The following is a 16,126-nucleotide window of genomic DNA, read 5'->3' on the forward strand; positions in this document are numbered from 1 at the left end:
ATCTTACTACATTTAGAGAAAAACTTACGGAATATAAAGAAACAGCCGCATCGGAGGCATGCTTTCTCGGGAAATACCATACTGCGCGCAGATATGGGGAGGGCGAGAGCCCGGGCAGGCAGTTGGCACAAATGGTACGGCAGCCAAGATTCGCTAATTATGTTCTCGAGATTAAAGATTCGGAGGGAATACAGCACAAAGACAGTCAGGACATTCTGCGTACCTTCACAGACTTTTATGCCCAATTATACAACACTTGCAGAGCCGAACCTCCTGACTTCGCCCCCTTCCTGCAAGACATCATGCTGGGCTGGTTGGGTGATGCGCAGCGGGAGTTCCTCGTGGCTCCATTTGAAAATGATGGCAATTCTGCAAATGCAGTCTGGTAAGGCCCCGGGGTCTGATGGCCTCCCTGTAGATTTTTATAAAGCTTACATAACCCAGCTTCTTCCCATTCTTAAGATCGTCTTTAATGAAGCACTAGAGGTAGGATGCCTGCCACCCTCCATGCGACTAGCGCTAATTTCGTCCCTTCTCAAGCCTGGCAAAGCAGCAGACTGCTGCGACTCATACCGACCTGTATCCTTACTTAATACGGACACAAATATCCTTGCAAAACTTATAGCTAACCGCCTCAGTCTCTTGATGGATAAGCTGGTGCTCCCGGACCAGGCCGGCTTTGTTCCTGGGCGAGCGACATCGCATAATTTACACACACTCTTCTCCACTCTGTATACGATAGACCCAAAGATACCCATCGCCGCGGTATTCCTTGACGCCACAAAAGCGTTTGATTCGGTGGAATGGGACTACCTCTTTGTCATTTTACAAAACATGGGCTTTCCGCTGGGATTTATATCCTGGGTTTGCCTCCTCTACACTGAACCCGTAGCCAAAGTCCATATCAATGGTCACTTCTCATCTCCCATCCCGATATCACGAGGGACCCGACAGGGGTGCCCGCTGTCACCACTCCTGTTTGCCTTAGCAATCGAGCCCCTTGCAGCCAAAATCAGACAATACCATCAAGATAAAGCACTCCGCTGCCCCCTCCGACATATCCTGATCTCTCTGTACGCGGATGACATCACGCTATACGTCAGAGAGCCCCAGATAAACCTCAATGCGCTGCTTCGAGAATTTGTGCGCTTTGGGGGGTCTGTCTGGGATCCACATAAATTGGTCCAAATCTCAACTCTTTCTCTCTCACCTCCTCAGTCACGGAGTTTGCCCCGGATTTTCCAATTGAATGGTCCCCTGACGAGGTGAAGTATCTCGGTATTTGGATATCCGCAAATCACGATGAATGGATGCGCCTTAACCATGGCCGTGCTCTAGATGGGATAAGAGATAATTTCACCCGCTGGATCGCCCTCCCGCTATCCATGGCAGGCCATATATTCTTAATTAAAAGATTATCCTTCCTAAACTCCTTTATCTTTTTACAAACGTGTCCTATGATCCATGTAGGGTTTTTTTCTCGATGCTCCGGACGGAGCTTATTCGCCTCACTTGGGGAGGTAAACAGCCCAGAGTGCAGTGCAACATCCTCACTCGCCCCTACGCACAAGGGAGGTTTGATATCCCCAAGTTTGAACTCTATTATATCTGCGCACAAGCCCATATGTACACTTCTGGTTTACCCCCCCTCCCTCCCCAGGTACATGCCTCAAGTGGTGGCCGAGCACTGGCTGTCAGATCCCATCCCACTAGACGGCGCTATCTTTGCTACTGGTGCTGGTCGTGCGGAGGCCCAGACCCCGATCGCTACCACTGTTAGGGCATGGCAACATATTGTTACCAGTACCCGGGCCGCTATGCTTTATTCGCCTTTGCTTCCCTTGTCCTATCATCCGAAGATGCCGGTCCTTCTGGTGGGAGTGTTTAAAAGATCCCTAACTAAGTATGGGATTAAAACTTGGGGGGACCTCTACTTCCAGGGGAAGTTCCGTACCTCGCAGCAGCTCTTTGCCAACATACTCCCTCCTCCATGGACCTTTTTTTATATATCCGGTTGCGGCAGGGTTTCAAGGACCACACTCCTTCCTTCCCCAGGGAGCCGCCAGAGGTCGCTACCCTTCGCCTTATATTGGCTGGAGATGCACCATCTCATGTAGTGTCTTCCCTCTAGCATTCTTTGCACACCACTCAGACCGCTTCACAAACTTTCTCCAAAGATAAATGGTCTGCAAAATTGCAGCTCATTATAACTGAAGAGTAGTGGACCTATTGCTGCAGGCAAATGGAACATAGCACATCCAGTAGCCGCCTCCAGATACTCCACTATAAATACATCCATCGTACATATTATACACCTGTTAAACTCCATCGCTTTCGGCTGCGTGACGATGATAGATGCAATCGATGTGGAGCTGCAGGGGCTGACTTTCTCCATCTGGCATGGGACTGTGCTGCCATGCAGAGGTACTGGCTCCAGGTTTTGGAAGCCTTGGAACAAATGACGTTGTTACACCTCCCACGCACTCCCCTCTTCGCCCTTCTTGGCTATACCGCAACCATAGCAACGAAACACAGGAAGTTCGTCTCCTTCAGCCTTCTCCTCGCCAAACGTCGTATTGCATGCCGTTGGAGTCGAGGTCGGGCGCCTAAGTTTAAGGAATGGATCCAAGAGATGGTATTTTGGCAGGACCAAATGTATACATTTGCTGAATTACTCCCACTTTCTTCCCGGCCCCGCGACGAGTGGGGACCCCTCACAACATATTTGCTTACTCATCCGGTTCCTGTTGCTGATGATACACAGCCCAACACTGTGGCAAATGCCTGTGCCCCCCAGATCCTTGACACTTTCACATGCGTCCCCCCTGGGCCCCCTCCTTAATCCTCCTGTCTTCTGAAAGCGCTTTATGATTGAATGCTGCTACAGTGTGTAGTGTGTGGTCTCTTTTATTAAGTTGTCTCTAATGCCCCATTGTATGGATTATTCGCTCATCGTGTTTTCTTGGCCCTCAGATCACTTTTCTTGGTCTACTGTAACCGTTTCATTTGTATACCTGCACTGATACTTTGTCTGTACTCTAGTCTGCCTGCTTTGTATGTTTGAAAAAGTGTAAATAAATAAAAAAAAATAAAAAAAGGAAATCTATTGTCGGTCCACCTGTTTGTCTCGGAGGCACGGAAAAAATGGGTGGAACTGACGTCATCACGCTGACTAGGCTCTCTTATGGCTGCAGTGACGACCTGCGGAGTCGCGAGCGGAGCCGTAGCATTGTGACGTCCTCGTCGGCGTGGAGAGCTAGGAAAAAATTCTGCGGAATGCTGACGCAGGGGAGATTCATAAGGTTAGGAATCCACAGGCAGATACTGTATCGCCCAGAAAAAGCGTTACCGAAGGTAAGTAACTTGTTCGTCTGTGCCCCATGACCCTGCTTTTGGTTCCATACTAGCATCATTGCCCTCGAAGAGTCTGGTGTCAAAATCTTTGCACATCCCTTGGACATGAATGCCAGCAGGGAAGCCACCAGCACCGGAAGAGGATCCACAGCCTATTGTGGTGTCCGACTTTCAGACGAATTCAGCGCAATTGAGGCTGCACCGGATTCTGATGTAGCGAGCCAAAACTTAATCTCTTGTATTCTGAAACCATACCACTACAGCACAGTCCTGCACAAATAGTACATCAACTTTTTGGTTCTTTCTCCGAACAGTCAACCTCATGGAGCTGGCAATGGGTTTCATGGGGATGAGTTTACCCCTCCTATGATGAGAATAAATGGTACTTGGACCTCCACTGCCCTATTGGAGGTAAAAAAAAAAAAAACATTCTTAATGAGGTCCTTCATCCTGGCCATGCACCAACATCCATCTTTAAATGAAGTCCTCGCTTATATGCACGCAGGGAAAGCCATATTTTGCCTATCCGGTCTATTAAGAGGTCTCACATCGCCAGAGACCAGCTCCAGGCAACCGTGATTTCCTCCTCCTCCTGAGAGTTTGGTGGTGGAGACATGCACCAGCAAATTCAAACTGAGCACCTTTCCAGCAACTCCTGAAAGAGTCCCAAGTATTTGCTATCCTTGCCTTGAAGTTCGTGCAGTAGGTAGACAAGGCAAATACAGCAGTTGTATGTATAAAAGTAGTTGGTCTTAAACACAATGGACAATTTTCAACAAACTTAACAATGCCACTGTCCATGTCTGGCCACCAGAGTAACTCTCTCACTTTTTAAATAGTATTTGTTTGACCTATGTGACCTATATGAGCGTTAATGAGAGAAACTAGTATTAGTAGTTTACTTATTTGCACCTCCTAAAGGAATAAATATATTTTTCATGGGTACAGTATACCTGAAATTTTTAAGTAATACAGTAATGTGTTGCCATCAGCTTACGCACACCCTACTACCCAAGGTGTGAGTAATACGCTGGATCCTAATGATACCGAATGTAGACAATTATTTCAAAATAACCCAAGCACTCCAACACAGTAGAACATAGAAATAGGGTCCAAACGTTAAGGATTTCTTATTCAAACATGAAATATAAAAAATTATCTGTGTAGCAATTAGTAAGCTTCAGTACGTTCAAAGATTCACAAGTTTCTTTTCTTCAGAAACCACCAACACATGTTTCGTCTCACAGTGACTTTTTCAAGGCTTCACAAATTGTGGACGGAGATCAAGGTCCCAATAGTAGGTGCGGTTGGTAGGTATCATGGGCCATGCCATTTGAGGAGGTATAGTCTTATCTTGTAGTGTTGCAGCTGTTAAATATTGAAATTACTGTAATGGGCTATTCACATTGAAGAAGAGGTAAGTAATTTTTTGTATGATGCTGTGGTAAGTGAAGAATGTGCGGTATCTATTCTTATAATATATGTTCTTCCTAGATATAGGGCAATTAAAGGGTATAAGAGTTAAGTTTATCAATAGATGTAGGAGTCCATGATAAGCTCCAATCCGTGAAATCCTAGTGTGTTTCTGTTCTCACTCCTACGAGCACTGACCCATATGAGGTATGAAAACTAGGTTGTTTCTGATGCCTTTAGGTGGAACAAAACATCCCCCTTAACAATCGCATCATTTTCTAAAAATAAATCTTCTCTAACCTTCCAGAATATTTGAAGTTCTTTAGATAAGTGTCTTTCCAATGGCCACCTCTTCAAAATGTATTCTAAACTCGCCAAACGTGTCCTAATTAGAAACAGCCATCAACCGTTCCTCTTTTGACAACACTTATCCTACTGAAAGAATTACATGGCTGCATACTATAGGACGATAGAACTTCACCTGATATTTGAGACAAGCAGCCAGCTCTCACATTTTGTGCTCCTGTTGTATACATCATAGTAAAATTGTACTCCTACAATTTGACAACGAACTTCTCTAATCTAGATGAAGTTTTTCCCGTTCCATGTTTTGAGACTGATGATATTAAAGATTTATGGTCAGTTTTAAGATGGAAAGTTTGCTACACAGATACATTTAAAAATGTTCTACTGATCAAGTGCACCCTCTAGCATCTCGCTCTATGGTGGAATATCTGGATTGAGTGAGCCATTGTTAATGATCTGGATGCAAAGTCAGTGGTGCGTTCAACAACATCCTTAATGTGGCTAAGTACAGCACCCAAGACCAGTAGCTCTAGCATCTACTGTAACCACATTCACAGCATTGTGATCAAACAAGTACACCGGTTTAGATTGAATTATTGTCTCTTTCAAAATACTGAATGCCAAAGTATGCTCTTCAGACCACTCAAAGTAAATCTTTTTTTTTAAGTAAAGATCTTGGGAGGAATTGCAATATTTGAAAACTTGTTTAAGAACATAGAATAATATTTGGGTAAACCCCAAAATTATTTGAGTTCTTTACTATGAGGAGTCTGTATATTCCGAATTTACTCCAACAAATCCTTCTTGGGATAAATGCCCGTTTTTGCAATATTGTGCCCCGAATACTCAAGACGAATAGTCATTCCCTTTTCCTCTAACATAGTCAACACTTTGTTCAATATGTTGAAATGTTGATCTGCTGTTTCAGAATACACCAAAATGTCGTCAAGAAACGCAACCACCCCATCAATATCGCTGAAAAGATAAAACCGCAATATCTGGAATACTGATGTGGTAGCTGTGAGTCCATTTGACATTTTGATGCATCTTAATGCCCCATCAGGAGAAACGAATGTTGAAGTATATCTCGTATCGGGTATTAGCTCATCCTGGTGATAAGCCACCTTCAGGTCAATCGTGCAAAAAAATCTTGCCCCATCTAATTTGCCAAATAGCTAATGTACCGTAGGCAAAGTATGGCAGTCCACCAAAATGTGCTTGTTAACCGACCTCATGTCCACACATATCCTGAGTTCCTCATTTTATTTTTTAACAAAAACAGAGAAACCCATTCCAACAAAGTGACCGGTTCAATGACCCTTTCCTCACACATACACACAACATTTTAGATCACCCCGAACTGATAGTGGAACATGCCTCAATTTGTGACTGGTAGGTACTGCATCCCTTTTCAGTTGAATATGGTGAGAAAAACCTTTCACCTTACCCAGTTCCTTGCGAAACAAAAGGTTTGTCAAATAAACCTTCAAAATAGTTTTCCCCACTCAAAACACTTTGAACCCTTGTTATGTCTTCAGACAAACATACTTGTATTTTAAAATTGGGATGAAGGGTGATATGAAACTTCCCTTGATATCTCCAACATGAGACTTGTAAACCATCCACTGCAACATACACCTTACCAATAATAGTTGTATGTTTGAAGCTTCTCTCCGACGCAAAGTAACCCATCATATTGATCTCTTTTCCACCAGATCCATACACCCTAACCTGTCGGTTCCAAAATTGTATCATGCCAATTCTTGTGAAAGAAATAATCTGAAATAATGGTGTATGGAGATCCAGAATCAGTCATGACATTCAATGCTCTGCCATCAATATTGATCTTGCACATAGGTAGCACATATAGTTCTATAGACACTTCAGTCGTCTCATTACCATCAGCAACCATACAGACTTTCTGAATATCATCATCAGAACCAGTTTCATCACCAACACAATGTTCTCTCACACAGTGTCTTCAGAAATGTCATCCTCTGTGCAGTTCTCTTGGAAGCTGGACACTCTCTTAGTTGGACTTTGACAAACCACTCCAAAATGACCCACTTTTTTTGGGGGGGAGGAGCCAAGATGGCCGACGGGACGGACGCCTGAGCTCCCGGCTCCGTGGACCGTCTGGTTTCCTTTGTTAATCCTGATTAATTCTCCTGACCTGCGCCGCCCAACCGCCGCGGATTACCGGCACTGAAGTGACTGGCGTTCTCCTGACACCTTTGTCGGCGGGTTTGGTAGCTGACTCGGTGTTTACTACGACCTCCGGCGCTCCCACGGGTCCCTGCGTAGATGGCCGCCGCTGGACGCCGTGGGATGTGGACGGGGTGCTGAGCTGGAATACTGCGGGTGATCGCGGGGGTGAAAACGCTGGCCGTGCGACTGGAGTCGGACCCTTACGTCCGGGTCCGACTCCCCCGAGCGCTGGCAGTGGTGTAGACGACGTCGGAGCCCCCTAATACTAGCTCTCCTCCGCCACCCTGAAGAAAAGCGAGCGGACTCCATTTTGAAGTGTCTTCCTGAGGCGAACGGCCGGTTCTCGCGGTGGCCGTGGGGCGCTCTCGCCCTGTGCAGTTTCCGAGTGGAGCACGAAGCTTTTCCGGTGTCTACATCCTCGGATCTCCGGTATACATAGTCATTTTTGTCCCGCCAGTAATTGCCCGCAGTGGAGATGACAATGGCGCCTGCTCTTCTTGCTGAGACGCTGGCTGACCCTGGACTCACAGTGTCTGCGCGCCCATGTGCCCCGGAGTTGATTGCCGCATCGGAGGAGCAGCGGGACAGTGCGGCCCGATGCTTGGTACAGAGGGACCCGACCTGTGGGGATGTATTGGCCGCCCTCGTGGCGTTAAAAGTGGCAATGCAGAGTACTTGCCGGGCGCTGACCCGGAGAATCGATGAGGCACTGTTTGCACCGGGACGTTCCCGGCTGGAGGATCCCCCGCCGCCCATGTTTTCTCCTGGAGGTGAAACAATGTTGCAGAGTGGGGGGACGGTGGCGCGGAGTCCTCCTGGCTACAATGTAACGCGTCAACCCATCGACACGGATACGGTTGCAGGGACATCCTTCACTTTGAACGTTGTGCCTCTGCCTACGAACTACCTGTTGAGACCTAGCCTTTTACTTCCCTTGCCAGATGTTACCCTGAATGCACCTATCGCTGGAGCTTCTGTGGCATGTTACTGCTGCGCTTGGGACCCTGCGGTACGATACGTCTTCATTGTCCCCTTTCCTCGAGAGCGGCCATCTTGTCTCTTTGCCCTGGCTGAAGGTGACTCGCAGCAATGGACGGGCCTGAATCATATCTGCCGGTCCGGACAGGGGTGATGGCATGCCCGCTGTCGCTTTGGTTGGATCGGCATACGGGGCCCTGGACTGACACACGTTTTGCAATTTTGGATGAGTAGTTTTTAATGACCCGTTTTTGTTACATGTCGCTGTGATTTCGCCCCCTGTTTCCTTCTTCTGCCGGGGGGAGGACTTGTGAAGTGCTGAAGTGCTGGGTGTTATTGATTCGGGACCACCGGGTTTACGTGGGTCTTTGGATACTGTGCTGTACATGGCGCAGGATGTATGGGCGGCGCGGGAGTCCGGGAGTTCGGCAGTGTGGTGGGCTCCTCCCCGCTTTATGGTCCTTTTTCCTTTCTTCTTTCCTTAATTCTATATTTCGGGTTCCTATGGGGCGACAGACACGTAGCTAGGGGGGGGGTAGGCCATAGCCTCGGCATGCGTGTAGGGTGGGGGGTCTTCTTCGGTACGTTTTTTTTTTTTTTTTTTGTTTCTATGGGCCTTCTTTTTCTTTCTCCCGTCTTTTTCCTACGTCTTTTTCCAGGGTCAGTGGGGGGGGACTGGTGTTAGGAGGGTAGCGGCTGGGAGGCACGCTTCGCTGCGTATCTATATCCTGGTATTATAGTTTCGTGCCGCCATTTTAGATGTGTTCACTGTTAGTTGACTCTCCTGTTGAATGTTACCCATTTATCGTATGATTGTCTGTTCTGTGCACTGATCCGTTCTAGCTCTGTATCTCCTTACATTTAAAACTTTTTAAAATTAACCTTACTGTCTCCTGCCAAAAAAAAAAAAAAAAAAAAAAAACAAAATGACCCACTTTTCCACACTTCAAACATTATTTACCCTTGGCTGGACACTTCTTAAATTGTGCAGAATGCGTTTTTGACCCACAACGGTTGCATTGCATATTAGCTTTTGTACCAACAATAGATGTATACGTTTTAGTAAATCTTCCCTTATAGCCCATGGTCTTGTTAGCATTTTTCAAAGTCATTGCAGGCACCCCCACAGAGCACTATGAACATTAATAGTTTTAAAAGAGTTGGTAGATCGTTCCACACTCTTGGCAATGTCAATTTCTTCTTGTAATGTAGAAGTGCTTTGCCGTAACAGCTGCTCCTGAATCTTAATGTTGGAACAAAGGATGATCAACTGAACTATAATATATGTCTACTTGCACTCCAAATACACAATCGTCAGAAAGAAATCACCAGGCAGACACAAGAATCCACAGACTAGTCCAACAATTAGTAGCGCGTGGACAATGTAAACCTCTCCAACACTGTGTGGCTCTTCACTGACTCTTTTCAGCCTATCTAATGCGTCCGAAAAGCAATCCTAGTCTCCTGCTTCAACTACATGTGGTGATGCCATAACAGATAAGTGTTCAAAAATAACCTTAGCATCTATACCCGTCAAGTTTAAAAGTAAAGCCTTCTTTCTTTCAGCTGAAAAGGTTCTTCCATTAATGGCTGATACATAATTCTGAAAATGTTTGAAACGCTTGTCTCATTTCATGCTGGGTTGATTAGGACTGCTGAAAAACGAGGGGGGTGGATTGCCACTTGTAGTAGTCATAGCTCGGAATAAGTAATGTAAGGACACAGAAGAAAGAAAATAAAGAGGGTTTACAAGTTTGAAAGTAAGCATAAATTAAAAGTAGGAAACTTGTTCCATTTGCTACTGTTGTAACTGCAGTACGCTGCTAGTTATTGACTGCGATGTATGAATACTGAACAAAATAACATAACCTGCAGCGTGTTATCTGCCAGAATAAATATATGGCCAACTTTGTAGCTCGTAAATGTATCCTAAAGTAGTACGGCTGCTGATACGCGCATGCGTATTCCTAATCCGTCACAACGTGTCTTCCTGCATGCGGCGATGCTCGAGAGCAGTTGTAGGCGTACCATTCCTTGCGCGTAGTTACTCTCAATGAGCCAGTTCTCGAGTCAGGAGAAGCTCTCTCTCAAACTCTTCCCTTCACGCTGCCAAAAGTGGTGTCAACACCACACAAAAAAATTCTCAATGGTGAATACCTCAGAGAGACATGCTGCCTGCACGTACCTTGTGTTTGCTGAAGGGCTGCCACGAAATATTCAATATTCCTCCTAACGGTACTGTCAAACACAGATCAGCCATCACTTTTTAGAATAATCACTCGGAATAGCACAAATTTGATGGTGGAATATGCATAGATGCTCCCTCTGGATTCTTTAACCACCCGTCGCCAATATGTGGTAGGTAGACAAGGCAAATGCAGCAGTTGTATGTATAGAAATAGTCTTTATTGAAGAATCCATGCACAGGCAAAGCCTGATCTAACTGATAAAGAACCCCCCCACAAGAACTTGGAATGTAATATAAGCGCAAACAATACCTGACCAGTGAACATGAAGATAAACACCAATCCTGTTGGAAGGAACATGCAACTACAAACAATTATAGAACATGTAGAATACATAACCCACCACAGTTGGTGAACCACAGCTGCCTCCCTTAAAGTTACACCCATGCACTATGGATCATGATTGGTAAGATCTTACTGGCTGTCCCAGAAGACCAATGGGCTTCCTTGGCACAAACCATCCAGGATGGTCAGGATGTAGCCAAATTCATCATGCGCTCAGGCCTCGACACCACTGATTATCTAGGTAGATCTATATGCACAAGTGTGGTGCTCAGGCGTCACACATAGATGAGAACTAAAGGCCTCTCCAGGGACGTCCATGCGTCCCTAACAGACATGCGCTTAGACTGCTCCCGCCTGGATCGTTTTAAAGAGAGCTGCGGTATGACATGCTCTTTGGACCTTTTTGCACCAGTTCCGCAATTCCACCCCCCCCCCCCCCATCTGTTTCACTCATCTCCGGCATATACCAGTAGTTTGGCACAGCAGCAGGCCCCACAGCTCACAGCTCTTTCGAGGTTAGTACCGTAGACCCAACAACCAGACAACCAACTGGGAATATATCTCAGTCCCTACCCCTCCGGCAACCACTGCAAAACCTCTTTAGTGTGCTCTTAGTGGCACATAGCCATCTGGTGGGAGGCACGGACAGCCACTTCCTTAAGTAATGGAGTGATTCAGAACCGTTTGGTGGGTACTTAAATTTGTCCAACTGGCCAACGTCCTGCCATTCATCTTTGACTCTCCACACCTGCCGCCTACGTTGGAGCAGCTTTCGGCAGACCATGTTCTTCTTGTACCAGGTGGTGTAGGCTATTTTGACCAAAGGAGCCATAGAGAGCGTACCAGACTTCCCTGTGCCAAAGAAGGACGAAAGCCCTCAACCTATTTTGGATCTTTACCCTCTAAAGGCCTTCCTGTCTTGCAGGCCCACAGATGCTACCTGTGGGTCTAGGTGGACGACGAGCACTTTAAATTTGCCTTGTTACCTTTTGACCTCAGCAGTGCCCCATGGGTATTAATAAAGGTTATGGTGGTGGTTGCTGTCAAGGTCTGAGGTCCTGGTACCCTTCCTTGATGACTGGCTTTTGAGGGCAGGCTCGCCGCAGTCTGTTGCGGTCCACTTGCATGCCATGATGAACCTCATGATATCACTGTGGTTCTTAATTAACCTGCCAACATTTTAATCTGCTCATTCACTGAGGCTTCCTTTCATCAGGGCCATTCTGGGCACTGTGCGCTTTTGGGCCTTCCCTCTGGACCAACAGTTTGAGGACATTTGGGCTATAATCCAAATGTTTCAACCTAGTTACTGGGTCTCAGTGGGGGTGGCTTTGAGGCTAGTTGGCCTACTGGCTTCTTGCATCTTTCTTGCTGATCATGCCAGATGGAGCTTGCGAGATCTGCAGTGGGATCTGAAGTCTCAGTGGTCCCAGCAGCAGGGTAGCCAGTCCGATTTGGCCACTTTTCCAGCACCACCCAGAGTTGATTGTGGTGACTGATGCGTCACTACTGAGTTGGTGAGGCCATCCGGGAGAGGTGGATAGCAGAGGACTCTGATTTTCGGCAAAGGCATGCTTCCATATCAACTTGCTGGAATTTTAGGAGAGTCGCCTAGCGTTAAAGGCTTTCCTGTTCATCTTCAAAGGGGGACTGGTTCAGGTTCTCATGGAAAACACCACCGCTTCAAGGTATTGCAATAAACAGGACAGAATGGGGCTACTGGGTTCTGTGCCAGGAGGCTCTGCACCTCTGGAATTGGCTAAATCATCATGCTATTTCACGGATTGCACTCCTCTCACAAGATCTTTAAATGCCAGGGCAGACCAAATCAACCAGTGATGCCAAGCTGACCACTGTAGCTGCACCCAGAGGTTGTGCAGGGTGTTGTGTCTTCCAGCGATAGGGAGAATCCGGGCTCGATCTTTTTACCACCACTGAGAACGAGTAATGTCAACAATTGTGCATGTTGGAGCTCCCAAGAAGGCACTCTCTCTGAGACGATTTCCTTCTAGAGTGGAGCTCTGGACTCCTATATGCCTTCCTGCCACTAAATTTCCAGCCCCAAGTTCTGAAGATCAGGTTCGATTGGGTGCAAGTCATCTTGTGGCTCTGGATTCGTCCAGGAGAATGTGGTGCACAGACCTTCTGGCCATGAGCATCTGCCCTCCGATCAGGCTGCTGCTTCAGGGGGATCTTCTGTCGCAACAGCAGCGCAGGTCTTGAAACCAGGTTTGTGCAATCTGCACCTCCATGCGTGGAGATTGACCCGTCGCAGTTGATCTGCTTTGATATCGCTTACAAATCAATTGATGTAATCCTGGCAGCAAGGCTCCCTTCCACAAAATCATTGTATGCTGGGATAAGTTTGTGACCTGGTGTGGCACCCACCAGAGGGACCCGTTGCAAGCCACACTGTTGGATATGTTATTTCTTTTATGGTTGGCCTAGCAAGGACTTATAGTGCGCTTAGTAAAAGGTAATCTGTTGGCCCTCTCAGTCCTTTATTGCTGTTGCTGGACCAGCTGTCCTTGTTCGAATCACCTGTTGTAATGTGTTTTCTTAAATGTTTGCAGGCTGTTTCTGCTGAATCCTTGTGTAATACCATAGTAGTACTTACATTTTATTCCCATTTTTCTGATGTGAACACATTTAGAATCAATTCACAGATGCCCATTACACCTCTTTATCTTAAAAATTGTCTTCCTGGTCAAGATAACATCTGTGTGCCAAATGAAGGAATTTCAAGCCCCTTCAATTGAGCTGCCGTTTTCCTCTTTTGTTGGACAAATTAGTGTTAAGAGCTCGAGCGGCTTTCCAGGCAAAGGTATTCATTCCTTTTCATGTCAGAATAACTATCACTCTTCTGATATTGTTTGCTGTGCATCTTCCTTTGAAAGAGTAAGAGAGACTGCATTGTTTGAACCCCAAGAGGGCCTGCAGCTTTTATATCATGCATACCGAAGACCGTCAGGTGGGCAGTCTGCTTTTTGTGGGGTTCTCTGTGGCGAAGAAAGGCAAGACAGAGCACAAAAGGATTCTGTGAAAGTGGATAGTCCTCTGCCTTATCTGCTATGCATTGTCCAAGAAGCAGCCTCCAGCACAGACCCACTATCTTCGGAGGGTATTACTTTGGTAGCAATTCTACACGTGAGGAATCTGCAGTAAGAAGCACCTATCAGAAGAAGTTACTTACCTTCCGGAACACTCTTTCTGGTGGATACTCTATCTAACTTCATATTCCCCACCACCCTCCCTCCTCCCTGTTCTGTGGCATGGTCTTTTTTTTCCATCTAATAAAGTTCCCAATTTAGTAATCTTCACACAGGTCCTTCTAGTTTACCGATAGGCTTGATGCCTGATAGTATCAAGACCCACATCAACACTCATGAGTGGGGCTTATTTGTGGCTCTGCTTATCACTTCTGGACCAATACGTGGTTGACGTGGAGTCACACCTGCACATACCGGCATGAAGGAGCTCTGCTTTTTGAGTTTCCGGATCCAGTCTGCCACCTGAGTTATTCACAAGGCGGGGGAACTGGTTAGATGTAGTTTCCACCAGAAAGAGCATTTGCAAAGGTAAGTAACTTGTTCTTCATGAATATTTTTCCAAAGAAATGCTCTAAAGCTGAGAACTTGTCAATTATTTAAAGTCAAAATTATTTTTAGTTGGTGGTTAAAGCCTATTCAACTATATGCATAAAAAAATATATACAGATATGTAGATATATACGCAAACATTTAAATGTGCAATAAAATAAATCATTTGAAAAAATAAAAATACCTAAACCATAAGCGGGATTTACAAACTATTTCTGATACAAAAAGATAGTCTTGTGTGTCATATCAAACTTAAAAATATTGCTACATTGTATACAGTTTCTTGTGTTTTCGTTTTCTAAATTCTCATGGCAGCACTATATTGGATCACACCTATCTGTTCACATATTGGAACAATCCATTTCTAATATGCAGCAGAATATGCACTGCAAATTCTTTTTTTATATGCATTCCTTGGGTTTGTGGAAAAATGTAGTGTACAATTTGTTGTTGCAAGGAAATGTCTTTGTATGGTCACCCTCATGTTTTTTGACTGCTGCTGCTCATTTTTCGACTTTGAGAGTGCACCAAGTCTTACTATCCAGACCTCAGCGCCTGACGCTTACCCTTAAATTGGCACATCAAATTGACTTTTACCTATTTGGCTAAGCTAATTTACCTGTAAGTCCCTAGTAAATGGTTGTGCCTCCCTGGGTTTGACACCAGTAAAACAAGACTCCTTGCCCGACTTTGCCATTTACATGAATGGCAAAGCCAGACATCCCCCTGATATATGTAAGTCACCCCTCTGACAGGCCTATCTAGTCCTCGGGCAAAGTGCAACATATCCCACAGGCAGAAAATTTAATGTGACCTGTTCTGATAGTAAAAACGCAAAACTGTTGTTTTTACTGTAGAAAAGCTTAGTCTCCCAATTGGAGAGTACAGAATTACACACTAACCCCTTAGCTTGGCTAACTCTGGAACAGTGTGACCAAGTGGATCATCCAAGATATCAAACAACTTGTTACAATAAGTCCGACTTGAGTCTCTGTTTGAAATTAATGTAACAAGTTGCTGTGTGCAACTTTGGGTAAGTTGCCACTTTGTTGCCTTCAGTCCCCTGTGCTCATACCATTTCCACAAGGCCTGCAGTTGCTGAGACAGTTTTCTGCCCTCCTGGAGAGCCATACTAACAATTCCTAAGAAAGGATACAATAGGGGCCTGCTCTGGAAGGAGGTGTTCGCCTCCCTCGTGCAAGAAACCACACTGGCGTTGGCTCAAAAGGAGAGATTTCAAGTAGAAGCTGCCTTTGACTGGCAAATGGTTAACGCTCGGGAGATGGACTGTTGCAATGTTCAGGCAGACAGGCTGACACTTGAGACAGGACATAGGAAACCAATTGCCAACCAGTTTTCCAGGGGAGTGTATCCTCCCTGGTAGCTACACCTCTGAGTTGTGCTACGGAGCTCTTCATGTTGGGAGAGGGATCCTACAGTATTGGAAGTGGGCAGAATGATGCATCTTAGGATGCCCAGATGCCAGACTTCGCTGGAACTGGCCATCAGGTGAAAGGGAACCTAGTAACCCATTGACTAACAACTGCATCTTGTTCTGAAAGCATTTTATGAGCATAAGTAGGGCACCTCTTGCACCCTTAACTTAGATCTGAACTGGACTGGAAGAAGGACTGCCCTACTGCATTGTGGAACTGGCAAAGAGAGGCTATAACGGCTTGGAGTGCACCTGCTGAACTTGGTGGCTTGCAAAGGAAAGGGACTGCGCCTTGCTAGTTT

General features: G+C 45.8%; 1 protein-coding gene across 2 annotated transcripts in view; it reads left to right on the forward strand.

The window, feature by feature from the left end:
* Positions 1–16,126, forward strand: part of EPS15 (epidermal growth factor receptor pathway substrate 15) — an 819,466-nt gene that overhangs the window by 182,360 nt on the left and 620,980 nt on the right. The window lies entirely within an intron of this gene.

Source organism: Triturus cristatus, chromosome 4_2 (genome assembly GCF_964204655.1).
Source record: "Triturus cristatus chromosome 4_2, aTriCri1.1, whole genome shotgun sequence".
In the NCBI taxonomy this organism is placed as follows: Eukaryota; Metazoa; Chordata; class Amphibia; order Caudata; family Salamandridae; genus Triturus; species Triturus cristatus.